Raw genomic sequence first — 13,998 nt, forward strand, 5'->3', positions numbered from 1 at the left:
CAGTAAGAGCCACAAGTAATGGTCTTTCATGCCGATTAGGAAACATCTCCTGAATGTGAATGGCCACTTCATAACCATCCATACCTGACATGCATACATCAAGAAATAATACCTTGAAATTATGCCCAACCTGTGACATTGCTTGCAAGCACTCATGACCAGAGTCCACCACTGTCACATCACACCCTAAATGAGCAAGAAGGCTCCTTGTAACCATCCGGTTCACCCTGCATGTTCAAAAAGAAACAACTTTCATCATCACAATTGCATCCTCAGATAGTTCCAGCATAACTTTATATTATGCCCAAAGAATAGATGACAGATGTGTTCCACGCATTTCATTAAGGCCTCCAGTCCAAAACCTTGAATCATTAGCATTCCTTTTTGAAACACCTAAAATCATTTTCTAATGACCTGCAATTAAGACTGAGAAACCAAAATTCCTGATACCAGACTAGGCATAAAATCTGAATAGACAAAGGTCATTATCCTTCGAGTATGTAAATTTGGCAATTAACTGCATCACCATAGTAAGCATTTCTACCCCATTTAGTGGTGGCAAATTGGAAATCAATCCTAGGCCCTAAACTACATAATCCTTTATAATCTGCAGAATGGCAATTTGTTGGTAAGGCTTGTTCAAAAGAAAATTGACAGAACATATGACAATTTACTCCCTTTCAAGCTCCAAAAAATAATTTAAAAGGACCTCGATACTGTTACCGAGATAGAGATAGAGAATAATTCAATTGAAAAGTAGCCACTTACACAACATAACAAGAACTTCGGCCACTGGCATATAATACAAACTCTCCAATCCATGTCAAACCTCCTATGTAATTCATCTTTGGAAAATTAATACGAGATTTCATATCCTAAAATTTAAAGCTAAATGTTTTATAAACTATAAAACAGGCAAAATGACATACTGCATGCTAGATTGTCAAAATAAATCGTATAGATTTCCATCAAAGCCTCTAACAACTTATCCACAAAATTTAGATGTGTCGCATATAACCTATTAAGCAATGAAAGCAGAAGATATACCGTTCAAACATTGCAAGAAAAATTCACTTCAAATGAGACAAGAACACAAATTAAGTTTCCTTCTACACAAGATGTACAGATAACACCTATGTTTGAATTAACAAAGATGATGAATATGCAACTTTGATTGTGAGCAGCCTTGGTTTTGATAACCAAACTTCGTTCTTGAGCTAATGTTTATTTACTTAAAACTAAACTTGATTTTTTTTGTTTTAATTTAAGTTGGGACATGGTTTTTCCATGAAAAATAAGTAAAAATTGCATATTTCTTAGCCATGATGACTAAAGAAATATTGTAAAAATATTCTAATTAATGCAATATTTAGGTAATGTTTTAATATTTACCACATAACATATATGAGACTATATGTTAAGGAAAACCTAAGTTTTAACTTTGATGAGAGTTTTAGTATAGTGTTGAAATTTGACATCTAATGAATTAAAATAACTCCTACTAAATAATTTAATTTACAATGTTGCTTAACTGGGCTCCAAGAAATTTGTGGAGGGTAGAGGGTGTTCCAGGTTGTAGCCTTATTATACTATTAGGCTTATGCCACTCCTTTTCTCGGGAAGAAAAAGTACATGGAATATTCTATTTACAACCAACGATTTCTCAGAAGTTTTATTTGAGAGTCTTTAACACTAGATAAAACTCACAAACCATTTTTCTTTCCAGTGTTAGCCTTGAGATCTACTCAAAACTGCTCTGTTCCTATTTTTTAAGATATATATGTTGACTATATATATGGGAGTATGTAATCCACTTGTTGCCCATCCAAAAAATCACAACATGATAAAAATACTCAGGGATTCCTTAAATTGCAACAAAGGACATCATTTCAATTTGTTTAGGCTTTTGAGCACCCCATGAAATGTGTGTTTCTCAATTGCTTTTTTTCTCTCCCATCCAAACAATGTCTCATTATAATCTCTAGGTTGTTGTTTAGAGAAGATGATAGAATATCACAGTGAACTCCTCGGAGGTTGCTTCTAGTTTAATTATGAGTTCGGTTATAGAAATATGATATATTGCAAATTCTATAATGCACTTTTACGCACTTGGAAAGCTCTACTTTACCAATACTTTAGCCTCTTGATTCCTCATACCTTCCACATCCACATTGTTGTTTCCTACAATGCTACCTTTACGTCACTCTACATTCATCTACACTTCTATCGGCATGTCTTTGCACCCTTTTGGTACAAATGCTAGTATACATATTTAAAGCATATGTACTAAATTTAGTTTAAATATGGTAAATTTGGAGGGTTATTTTAATTGGTTACTATAGGCTTTTGACAAGGTAGTAAATTCTGAAGGTTAACTCAATTGGTTAGTATGATTATGGTTAGATTATTGTTTTTAATTTAGAGTAAAATTTTGGAATAAGAAGAAGGGTTTATGATTCAAAAATTTAACATTGTATTTTTTAATAATGAAATTTATTTGTTAATGTTATGTAATTTAAATATTAAATATTTAAATAAATGTATTTGTTTATTTAAATTTTAAAATAAAATTTTAAAAAAATGATTTTAAAAATTTAATTATTTTAGAATAAATTTAAAAAAATAATAACTAAATTTATATTCTTATTTTTTTTTTAATTTAATTATAATTATAATATTAAATAATTTAAATTAAATATAAATCAATGCATTATATCAAAAATTTATTTAAAAATATTACATTTCAGTAAAGCAATTATTCATTTTAATTAAGACAGAAAAATCATATATATAAAAACTGATTTTTGAATAAAATCAAATACTTGACGTGCACTGAAATATTCATGTTATTTCCCCGGATGCGGGTGATTGAAGGGACGGGACGGGCGATTAATTGCGGCCACCTGCCAGCCATGCGCAGTAGAGCGGATCACACATGGGGGCAGGATCGTTATCAGCTGCGCGGGAGTGGGTTTTATGGCATTCACCAGGGGAGCATAAATGCTCCGTTCACCTCAGCACGCAAGCCAGGGTCCGGCTCCTCGGCTCCCATGAAGGCTGCAGTAATGGCGGGAGGGCCTCGAGGCGCAGGCAGGTGTGATATATACGGTTGTGGGTTGGGCTTCACTGCGCAAATTCACGGTCTGTTCACTGTGCAAATTCAAGGTATGTTCATGCAGCCTCTGGAGCTGCGAGCAGCTCCAAGTGTGTGCCTTTCTGTCTGGGCTAATCCCCCGCCTGCTTTTGGTCTCCCCGGGACTGTTCTGGTACTCAATTTCGCATTGAGCTCTATACATTTGGGCCCTGCAATCATGGTTCGGCCTCGACAGCGAATGCTCAGCCATCGAGGCACCTCCCGTGGAGGATCTTCGCGCCCCCCTGTCGACGAAATTTCTCCCCATTGCTGCCATTGCCATTGCCATCGCACTCAAGAAGCAAACCCCCTTCGGTCCAGTCAATTCCTGGATTCCAGCGCTCCTGATTCCGCTTCCTCGCCCGCCTTTGGCTCTGCCATTTTCAACTTCAACAGTTCTTTGAACTGTCCCGGATCAGCGCCCATGTGTCGGTGCTCTTCATTGAGGAGTCCCCTGATGGAAGCGATTCTAGAGACAGTCGGGGGACGCAGCCAGCTGATGGCTCAGCGAAAGCCATGGAGACTCCCTCTGCAGATCCTGTGAATGTTTCAAAAAGCCCTCTTGCTAGTCCCTCGGGAGCTCAGGAGGCGATGATCAGCCAAAAAGAAGATGTCAATATGGAGACCGTTCCAACTGCAGCGGAGGTGGCGGAATTCAGGTGGTGCAGGGTAGTGGAGGAGGATCCTGAAGAATAGATGTGCTTTCTTACCAGGTCTCTGCAGCACATCTTTGAGGGCATTCGGCCACTCTTGCTGTTTTTGGATATGTTTTGGATATGTATTATTGTCTCTGTGTCAATGCTGATGGCAAATTGTCTATGTTTGGGTTCTGGAATTTTTTCTCTGTGGATGGAAAGTGTTTGTCTCCCCTGCGTGGGATTAGTTTGCTGTTCCACTGGCGCCCTGCGTGGGTTGGTTTTTTTGGTCTGGTTAGTCCTCGGACACTGCAGTCTCCGCTGTTCCAAGTTTGCCATTACTTCCAGACAGCTGGTTCTTTCTGTTTTGTAATGATGTACTTGTTCTCTGTTTATGTATATAATAGAATAGTTTTAACGAGAAAAAAAATAAATATATTCATGCTATTTAATTTACAACTACTTCTAAAAAAACCTTGGTAGGTCCATATTTTCCTTCTATACAGGTGCTCGAATATATATATATATAAAAACGGATTTTTGAATAAAATTCACCGAAATATTCATGCTATTTAATTTACAACTACTTCTAAAAAACCTTTGGTATGTCCATATTTTCCTTTTATGCAAGGGCCTACACATGCAGTGGTACCACATATAGTCTTAAAAATAAGTTTAAAAAATTAATAACTAAATTTTAATAAACTAATTAAAATAATAATTTGGAAAATTATATAGCGAATTTAATATAGAAAAATATATTCTTATTTTTTAAAATTTGATTATAATTATAATATTAAATCATTTAAATTAAATATATATCAATGCATTATATCAAAAATTTATTTAAAAATATTACATTTCAATAGAGCAATTATCCATTCTAATTAAGACACAGTAAAATGGAATATATATATATAAACTGATTTTTGAATTAAATCAAATACTTGACCTGCAGTGAAATATTCATGCTATTTAATTTACAATTATTTCTAAAAAAACCTTGGTATGTCCATATTTTCTTTTTATACATGTGCCTACACATGCAGTTGTACCACATATATTCTTAAAATTACATGCCCAAATATTTATAGAAAATATTCAAATTTAAATGTTTACATTTTCATCATGTCCAATATATCACCTCGATCGAGGTGGGGAATTGAACGGGTGACTTCACATCGAGGAGTGTCTTAACAGACCACCCGATCATCCCCAATCATCGTCTATCCAAAACCCCACAAAGGCATATATTTAACATTTTGAAAACGAGGTAAGGTTTATTATTAAGTGAATTTATAGGTAAAATTTTTATTGGATTTAATTATTAATAGATTTTAAAAATATAAATATAAATATAATGAAAACATTGGAAAAACATAATGATAATCTTTGTCCAGAGCTTTAACCCAGCCTCTCTGTAGCCACGTGTACGTAGCTTATGAGGTAGTACTTAATTTATTGTTAGTAATTTCAATGGAAATATTGGAAAAACATAATGATAATCTATAAGATCCCAAACCGCTAAATAATCAACATATCTAGAATATTATAGTGTTCTAAATGAAACATGACAAGCCAAGCATAGAACACAAGGGATCTAAAATAAATGCAACCCTTGATTTATATTATTAGCTAAAAATGACGCATGCCTTTACAATAAGATTAGAACCCCTGCAAATGGCATGCATGGCTGCTCAATAAATCTAAGACACTGAAGCCCACTTGTGAATCTTGGTTGGATCCACCACACAAATGTCATCGCGGGGTTTTCGTCCCGGGACCAACCTAAAGAGGCCACACCAAGTTCTCAAAAAAACATAATAAGATAGACAAACTCCCGATGATCCTACTGTCAAGCTCCTATCCCATTTTCTAGGCTTAATGGACTCTCTATAAACTTTATTTTACTGTTTTCCCTCGAAAAATGAAGGAAAATACCATGGGTCGATACCATGGGAAAATACCACAGTCAATACCACGGGCATATTTTGTCCACTTTGACCATATCAAGAAAATGGAATATTAAAAATCCTCTTGCCCAAAGATTGCTTGCCCTCAAGCAATCGAATTCTATCCACAATAGATGCATTTGTACATTGATACCAAGATCCCATACAAATGAGTGTGCTATCTCATGCTTCCATGCTAAATGATCTTGAATGGATCCTTCGATACCTAGATCCCAGACAATCCTCCAACCAATCATGCCCTCAATAGATCCATCCTAATGCCACCTAAGTCTTAGGACCTGTGGGTTATGATACCACCTCAACCCTCCATCACTACATGTGCCTAAGGGTCCCTGCTGTGATATGCCCTTGGCTAAGAGTATCCTCCTAAGAATCATCACATCAATAGAATACCAACTCACAATCTCTCACCAATACATGTCGTGGGAAGGATGAACACCAGCACATGGAACAAATCGACTATGTTGATGTTGCTCGATACCCCACTCATGCTGCTCCACCCAATCACTCAACATGATCCATTTGGAGAACTCTTCCTTGCTCTCCCCAATGTATAAAGGTAGGTTGGTAGTGTTGCATGCCTTATCTAGGTGCACATGTAGAGGGCTGCTCCGGAACTCCCAACTATACTCCTATTGCTGCCTTGTGAGGGACTTGAGTCATTCCTCAACATTAGACAACTTGGTCGTTAACTCGGCACATACCCCTATGAGCTCCTCAATTTTTCTGTTCTCCTGTAATATAGTGTCTCGGGCTATCTGAACCCTCTGCTTCAACATCATAAGTTATGTCTTGAAATGTGTGATCTTCCCCCAAAAGTCTTCTACGGGTGATTTTGGTGCCCTATTGAATGTCTCTATACCTGTTTGCACCAGATGCCCCAGGACCACAGCTTCAACTTGAGCCTTTAAATGACTTTTTGGGAATGGCTCATCTTGCACATTATGTCTGTCATGCTCCTCCTCATGGTCGGGCTCATCATGCTCGTTCACTATTGTTCACTCCTCACTCAAGTTTTCCACATTTGTGAAAACAATACGTTGTTCATCTTCTCCAATTTTCAAACATAGATGCACTGGTGGACTCCTATATATACTTAATTCTTCCTGGAGACCTATGGACTCAATTGTATAGGGGTCTGCCTTATCAACCCCATTAGGTAGAATTTCCTCATGCACTTCTGAATGCTTGTCATCCTGTAAGTCTCCCTGAATAATATCGTGTTGTTGTTCACCATCCTGGAAATCAATAGATCCAACTATAGAAGACTTCCCATGATCTGTAGGAATCTCCTCTTGTTTTGTCCTTGTTGACTCCTTCCTATCATTTAGACATGAATGGTTAGGTGCCCAAGGTCCCTTGCAGATAAAGCATAGTCCTTTCCTCCTTAGTTCATTCTTGTTGCAGGGATTGTTCTTGATTCGTCCATCAATCCTTCTGACTCCTTCTTAATGAGCACCCTTCTAAGCAATTTTATGTTTTGCTTGACTAGTCTCTCGACTAGATCATAGGCGGTTGGTGATACCATTGGTTCCTTCCTCCAAATGGTCAACAATTTGGATCTTAGTATCTTGCAGATGTCAACATCTCCTTTTAAGAATAGGGACACAATATTTTGCATGCATGTCTTGACATGGTCTGAATGAGCTGATGTAATATTGGTGTAAAAGTTTTGGAGCAACTGAAAGATCAACTCGTCACATTCCAGATTCAACATGAATGTGCCAAAGCTGAACTCTGCCATCAGTTCTAGAATTTTGTGTTGCTTTTGAAAGGTAGGAAGCATGATGTTGTTCAACCCTTGAAGGGTTTCTACTATCAGCGGCAATGTAGTGGCGATGTTAAAGCTATGATCTTGCTGAGACAAGAGGCAACTGTGAGTCTAACCTTTTCACAAGAATGCTCCAAGAACATGGGTTGTATCAAAGCAATCATTGATGGCTTCAAGGCCCAACCTGACCTTTTCCAATCTGATTTCTTTATCAGGGACAAAGTCATATCTAATGTGTCCAACTGTAAGAGTACATCTTTGGACTTTGTATACTGCAATTTGGATCCAAAGAGACGCTTACTTTTTACATCTTCCTTCCAGATATCCTTTCACTGCTAAAGGATAACATGGACCTTCCGCGAGAAAGGCATGTTGTTATGCTCTTTCTTATGATCTATAAATTGTTTCCATTTTTTATTCGCAAAAGTATTGTAGCGTAGAGGATTCGCTGGTGTATTACCATGTCGATTCCTCAGGCGTTTCCAAAAGTAAAATGATGACATTATGGCTTAGTGTTCCTTATCTCTCCTCAACTTTTTCAATAAAATTGATTTACCCCTTTTGAGAAATTGATCTATATTGGGCTTCAATTCTCACTAATAACAGAGAAATTATAATAAAAATAATAGAAAAAAATTCTTCTACAATAATAACTAGGAAAACAATAAATACTGCCATAGCAAGTATATATATATGTAATCAATCTACACTCTCACTAATGTAAAATTTCAGAATCAATTTCCACAACTCCAATGCTCATTTCAATCCCTATTCTCAGAAAGAGAAAAAACACACCGGCCCCCCAATCTACTTCTGTCTGGATTGGATCTGCTCTTTCTCCATTTTATGCACACATATTTCTTTCACCTCCTTTTGTTTACTATGCGTTGCACTACCACTAGCAACCCACCAATCTCTTCATTAAAGTCGTAAGCAATCCCATAAAAATGTTGTAGTTGTTCCCAGACAAAATATGGCCACAATATTACAATATTCGAATTTCAAGGTGTCACTTCACTTTTTTTTTTTTTTTTCAGAAGAAAAATCATTATATATTGATATTGTTGTAAGATCAAGGTACACAAGGGCGAGAAGCCACATTCAAAATTTGAAGCATGGTCCCCATACAGCCCTGTGGCAATATAACGAAGCGTGGTCTTTAAAAAAAAAAAAACATTTCATAAACTCATTCCACGTAAATCACTCAACTTTAATTAAAAATAAACTCTTCCCATGTAAACCATACGTTGCACCATGATAATTAAAAAGAGTTTAACCACTTTACTTATTTGATTATGGAAACCAACCCTACCAATTCATAAGACTAATGCATTGACCTTTATTATAATTTACCATGTTAGTGTGCTTTCAGAGCTTCGACAGACTACTAGCGTCCAAAAGAAATTTGATTGTTGACGAATAGTGCAGCAAATGAAGCTCCTAACCGCAACAACAATAGCCTTACCACTTTATCTGAGATTCCCCTGCCCACTGCGATTGATTGAAACGACCCTTGGGTTTTATGTCTGAAGCAACGTATCGGGAATAAAAGGATCGGCCTCCACAGTGCTACAACTGGCTGCTCATCCTTAAGACGGTCCAATCCACTGTAAAATCCTTTGTCTGTGGCTATAACTCAACGATCTTTAACCCTGCAATGTGTGATGGCCTCGCAACCGCCGGATCTGTGAGAATAATGCAGAAATGGTTAGTTATGAAGCAGTTGAAATAGAAGTAGTTATGAGCAGTTGAACAGGAATTGGTTGTGAGTAGTTAGGAATTAGTTTGTGTTTTAACCTATATAAGTGTGATGTAATTGAGCAGATCAAACATGGGAATTAGTGGAACTTCCTGAAAATAAAGTTCCAATTGGAAGCAAATGGTTGTATAAAACAAAATTTAAAGCAGATGGTACAATTGATAAATTTAAGGCAAGATTAGTAGCAAAAGGATATGCTCAACAGGAGGGCATTGATTATGAAGATACTTTTGCACCAGTAGCTAAGTTGAATACAATTAGATTACTGATTGCCTTAGCCACAAAACATAACTGGAATATACATCAAATGGATGTCAAATCTGCTTTTCTAAATGGAGATTTACAGGAAGAAGTTTATTTGGTTCAACCTGAAGGGTTTGTCAAACAGGGACAGGAGCATCTGGTTTGCAGGTTAAGAAAGGCCTTGTATGGTTTGAAACAGGCACCAAGATCACGGTATGTAAAGATTGATACTTTCTTTCTTCAGAATGGGTTTGTGAAAAGCAAAACTGATCCTAACTTGTATGTTAAGAAAGATGAAAAAGGACATGTTGCTTTAATATCTTTATATGTGGATGATCTCATTATAACAGGCAGTGCTCACAAGTTAATTGAAGAAATTAAAGTTCAGTTGTCACAGGTTTTTGAAATGAAAGATTTGGGTGAAATGCACTACTGTCTAGGCATTGAGGAGGAGAGACTTGCCTCACTGAGGAGACGCTGCATAATTCCAACTACCCTCTGTTGCAGTAGTTAAAGCACAAGTTCTAGAAGTCAGTTAGGTATGGTAGAAAATCCATTTCTCCATTAAGGGAGGATGTGAGAATAATGCAGAAATGGTTAGTTATGAAGCAGTTGAAATAGAAGTAGTTATGAGCAGTTGAACAGGAATTGGTTGTGAGTAGTTAGGAATTAGTTTGTGTTTTAACCTATATAAGTGTGATGTAATTGAGCAGAGTAATCAATAAAGTTTGTGAGGTTTTCTGTTTTAATTGGATCTGCTTGCGACTTGCTACAGTTGGGATCTGTGATGACTTTGTCTGTGGCTATAACTCAACGATCTTTAACCCTGCAATGTGTGATGGCCTCGCAACCGCCGGATCTGCTTGCGACTTGCTACAGTTGGGATCTGTGATGACTTGCCTCCCAACAGATTTCCAACGAGGCGCAGAGAGATATCTTGCATGCAACGAAGCCCCTCTACACTACAATAAACGAATTCGCTCTTCGTACAGGTGCCACAATTTCATATCTTGACTGCGATCCGGTCACCTGAAAAAAATCTGTGTCTGCTGTTGAAAGACGCTCAGGGACACTCATGATTCTGGGTTAAAGACTCTGTTGTTGACATGTTCATTCCTTCAGCAAGGCTCACGGCGCAGCAGATGACTTCAGACCCTCGCGACCTTGCTCTTGGTCGACAGATGCACCCACGGCCTTCGGCCCACTGTTCTTTGCCTGGCGACTTGTTCACAGCCTCATAATCCCACGATGTCTGCTACCTCTGACCTTCGTTTCACGGCTCACGGGGAGCCTTCAACCTCTGTTCTATGGCCTTGATCCGAATGCAGAGATAGATACCTACAACAATTAAAATAAGAGGGTCGGCCTATCTTGTGCTTGACAGTGGAGGTCTATATGTGAGAAAACTAATAAACTTAAACAGCGATTCTGCATGCGAAAAGAACTGAAAAGAATCACTGAAACTTAATACTCAGGGATACGAGTTACCTCCAGCCATTGGTGATGTTTTGATGAAGGCCACAGTCCACTTGCCTGCTACTTCTTCTGCACTCCAGCTTCAATCCAAGCAAAATAAAAAGAACACAAGAATTCAGAAGGCACTTCCAAGCTCTGCTATCTCAGCTAGATGGTGTAGAACTGAAGGGGATTGAGATATCAGCTTGGGGACCAAACAGATGAACATATAGCTAAGCTTCCATCAAGCTTCTAAAAGCTATGTGTTAGAAAAACCACAAATCAAGGTAGAGATCAGATCAAAGTGATGGACCACTTTAGTAGCTCCCAATTATAAATTTAGTAATTGCAGTTGATTTTCTTAACTTAAGGAAACTACTGCAGTTGGTTTCCATAAGTTAAGAAAAGCTGCAATTCCATAAATCAAGGTAGTTTTTGTGTAAAATCAATGGAGCTTAACATTCTCCCACTTGGTCCATACTTCCAAACTTAATGTCTCAAAAACCATTGACAATCTTTATTAAGTAACAATCTTTATTAAGTAATAGATACATGAATCATGGGGATAAGTCCTCTAATGACGAGTATCATCTTCCATGTATTACTATGTATTTATTCTTATTATAATTTATGTGGCAACAATTTCTTAATGAATAAACCTTATGTTTATTCTTGGTCCTTCTTAAATGAATTTTCTCAAATCAACTTAAGGTGCACATAAATATGAGAAAAAACATCGCAATAATTAAGAATTTCATTAACATTGTCCATACAATGAAAAACTGCATAATGGAACCAAGTCCCATATTCAATACATGATCCTTGAAATTAAACGGTGGCATGCCCTTAGTCAAAGGATCAGCGATCATTAACTCAGTGCTGACGTGCTCAATGACCACTTTCTTTTTTTTAACACGTTCCCTTATAGCTAAATACTTAATGTCGATGTGTTTATTTCGACTACCACTTTTTTTTAGCCATAAAACCAGCAGCTGAATTATCACAATATATTCTCAATGGCTTAGAGATAGAATCCATAATTCTAAGCCCAGAAATGAAATTCTTAAGCCATACACCATGTAAAGTAGCCTCAAAACAGGAGACGAACTCGGCTTCCATAGTGGAAGTGGCAATCAAGGTCTGCTTGGCAAATGTATCCTGATGTTGATTTGCGTGAATCAACACATTCAGCAAAGTCAGAATCTGAGTAGCCAGTTACTTCCAAGTTGTTCGTCCGTCTATACATAAGCATGTAGTCTTTGGTCCCTTGAAGGTACCTCATTACTTTCTTTGCAGCTCTCTAGTGGTCTAAACCTGGATCACTCTGATATCGTCCCAACATTCCCACAACAAATGCAATGTCAGGTCTTGTACAGACTTGAGCATACATTAGGAATTGCTGATCTCTTAGGTCTAGTAGATCTTCTTAATGTTGTACCATCATCTTCCTGAGAAGTATGTGGTTCAACTTGTTGTTCAAAAGTTCTTGGCAACTCTTGAACTCCTTGATCTACTGGAATATCGTCAGCAGCTTGTGGAACTTCAACAATTGGTTGTTCAACACCAGTTTGTACTTGAGGGGTGCTATGAATAATAACCAATCTTTCACTTGAAGTGGAAGGTTGAGATTCTGAATGATCTTTCTCAGAAACTACGTTTCTGATTTGATCGCTCCCACTGATCAAGTCATTTTCAAGAAACTTTGCATTTCTTGATTCCACAATCCTAGTGCTGTGAGATGGACAATAAAATCTGTAAGTATGTATGATTTCTAATATGTCTGAACTCCTATTGGCACCTTTCTTTGACTTGTTGGTCTGCTTTCCCTTTATGCAGTCCACACAAGTCTCAAGATCAGTAAAATCTAGAGTATTAAGTATTCCTTCATTTACCAATCTTTTAATTCTATCTATGGAGATATGACCTAGTCTCCGATGCCATAATTTAGAGGAAACTTCATTAATAACACATCTTTTAGTGCCAGTGTGAACATGCGTTGAATCATATGTGACTTTGTTTTGTAAATTAATGCAGTAAAGACCATTAAACAAAATACCATTCCCAACATAATCAGATTTATAAAATAGACTGAAAGATTTTTCTAAAAAGTTTAAGGAATATCCAAAAGGTACAAGCCTTGAAACTGAAATCAAGTTTCTAGAAAAACTTGGAACATAAAAGGTCTTTTCTAACTCCAAAACAAAGCCACTACTTAAAGTTAAATAACGTGTTCTTATAGCTTCCACGTGCGAGCCCATCTTGTTTCCTGATAAGATGCTTTGCCCACCTCCCACTGGCTTCCTTAGGTTTTGCAAACCTTGCAAGGAATTCGAAATGTGAATTGTTGATCCAGAATCAATCCACCATGTGTTAATATTAACATTAACCATATCAGATTCATAACAAACAAACGAGATTACTTCCTCAAGTTCGGGAATGTCAGAACGAATTTCAGAGAAATTTGCAGGTTGTACTACTGCATCAAAATAAAGAATCACATGCTTATGTTGAGGCTTAATAAACTTTCATGTTTTACCAATGTAAAACATGCTAAAAAGAATTGAATCAAATGACATGAAAATTGTCTGTGGGCTGTGGGCTAAATTTTCAATTCAAACAGATTCAATAAAATTTTATCAACTTTCATGTTTTACCAATGTAAAACATGCTAAAAAGAATTGAATCAAATGACATGAAAATTGCCTGTGGGCTAAATTTTCAATTCAAACAGATTCAATAAAACTTTATGAACTTTCATGTTTTACCAATGTAAAACATGCTAAAAAGAATTGAATCAAATGACATGAAAATTGTCTGTGGGCTAAATTTTCAATTCAAACAGATTCAATAAAACTTTATGAACTTTCATGTTTTACCAATGTAAAACATGCTAAAAAAAAATTGAATCAAATAACATGAAAATTGCCTGTGGGCTAAATTTTCAATTCAAACAGATTCAATAAAACTTTATGATAAAACTTATTAATTCATAACTCCTGTGGGTAGGTTATGAAATTTTATCCTAATTA

This window comes from Pinus tabuliformis, chromosome 2_2 (assembly GCF_031772625.1).
Source record: "Pinus tabuliformis cultivar Carrire ecotype Pingquan chromosome 2_2, CPIR1, whole genome shotgun sequence".
NCBI classification, from domain to species: domain Eukaryota; kingdom Viridiplantae; phylum Streptophyta; class Pinopsida; order Pinales; family Pinaceae; genus Pinus; species Pinus tabuliformis.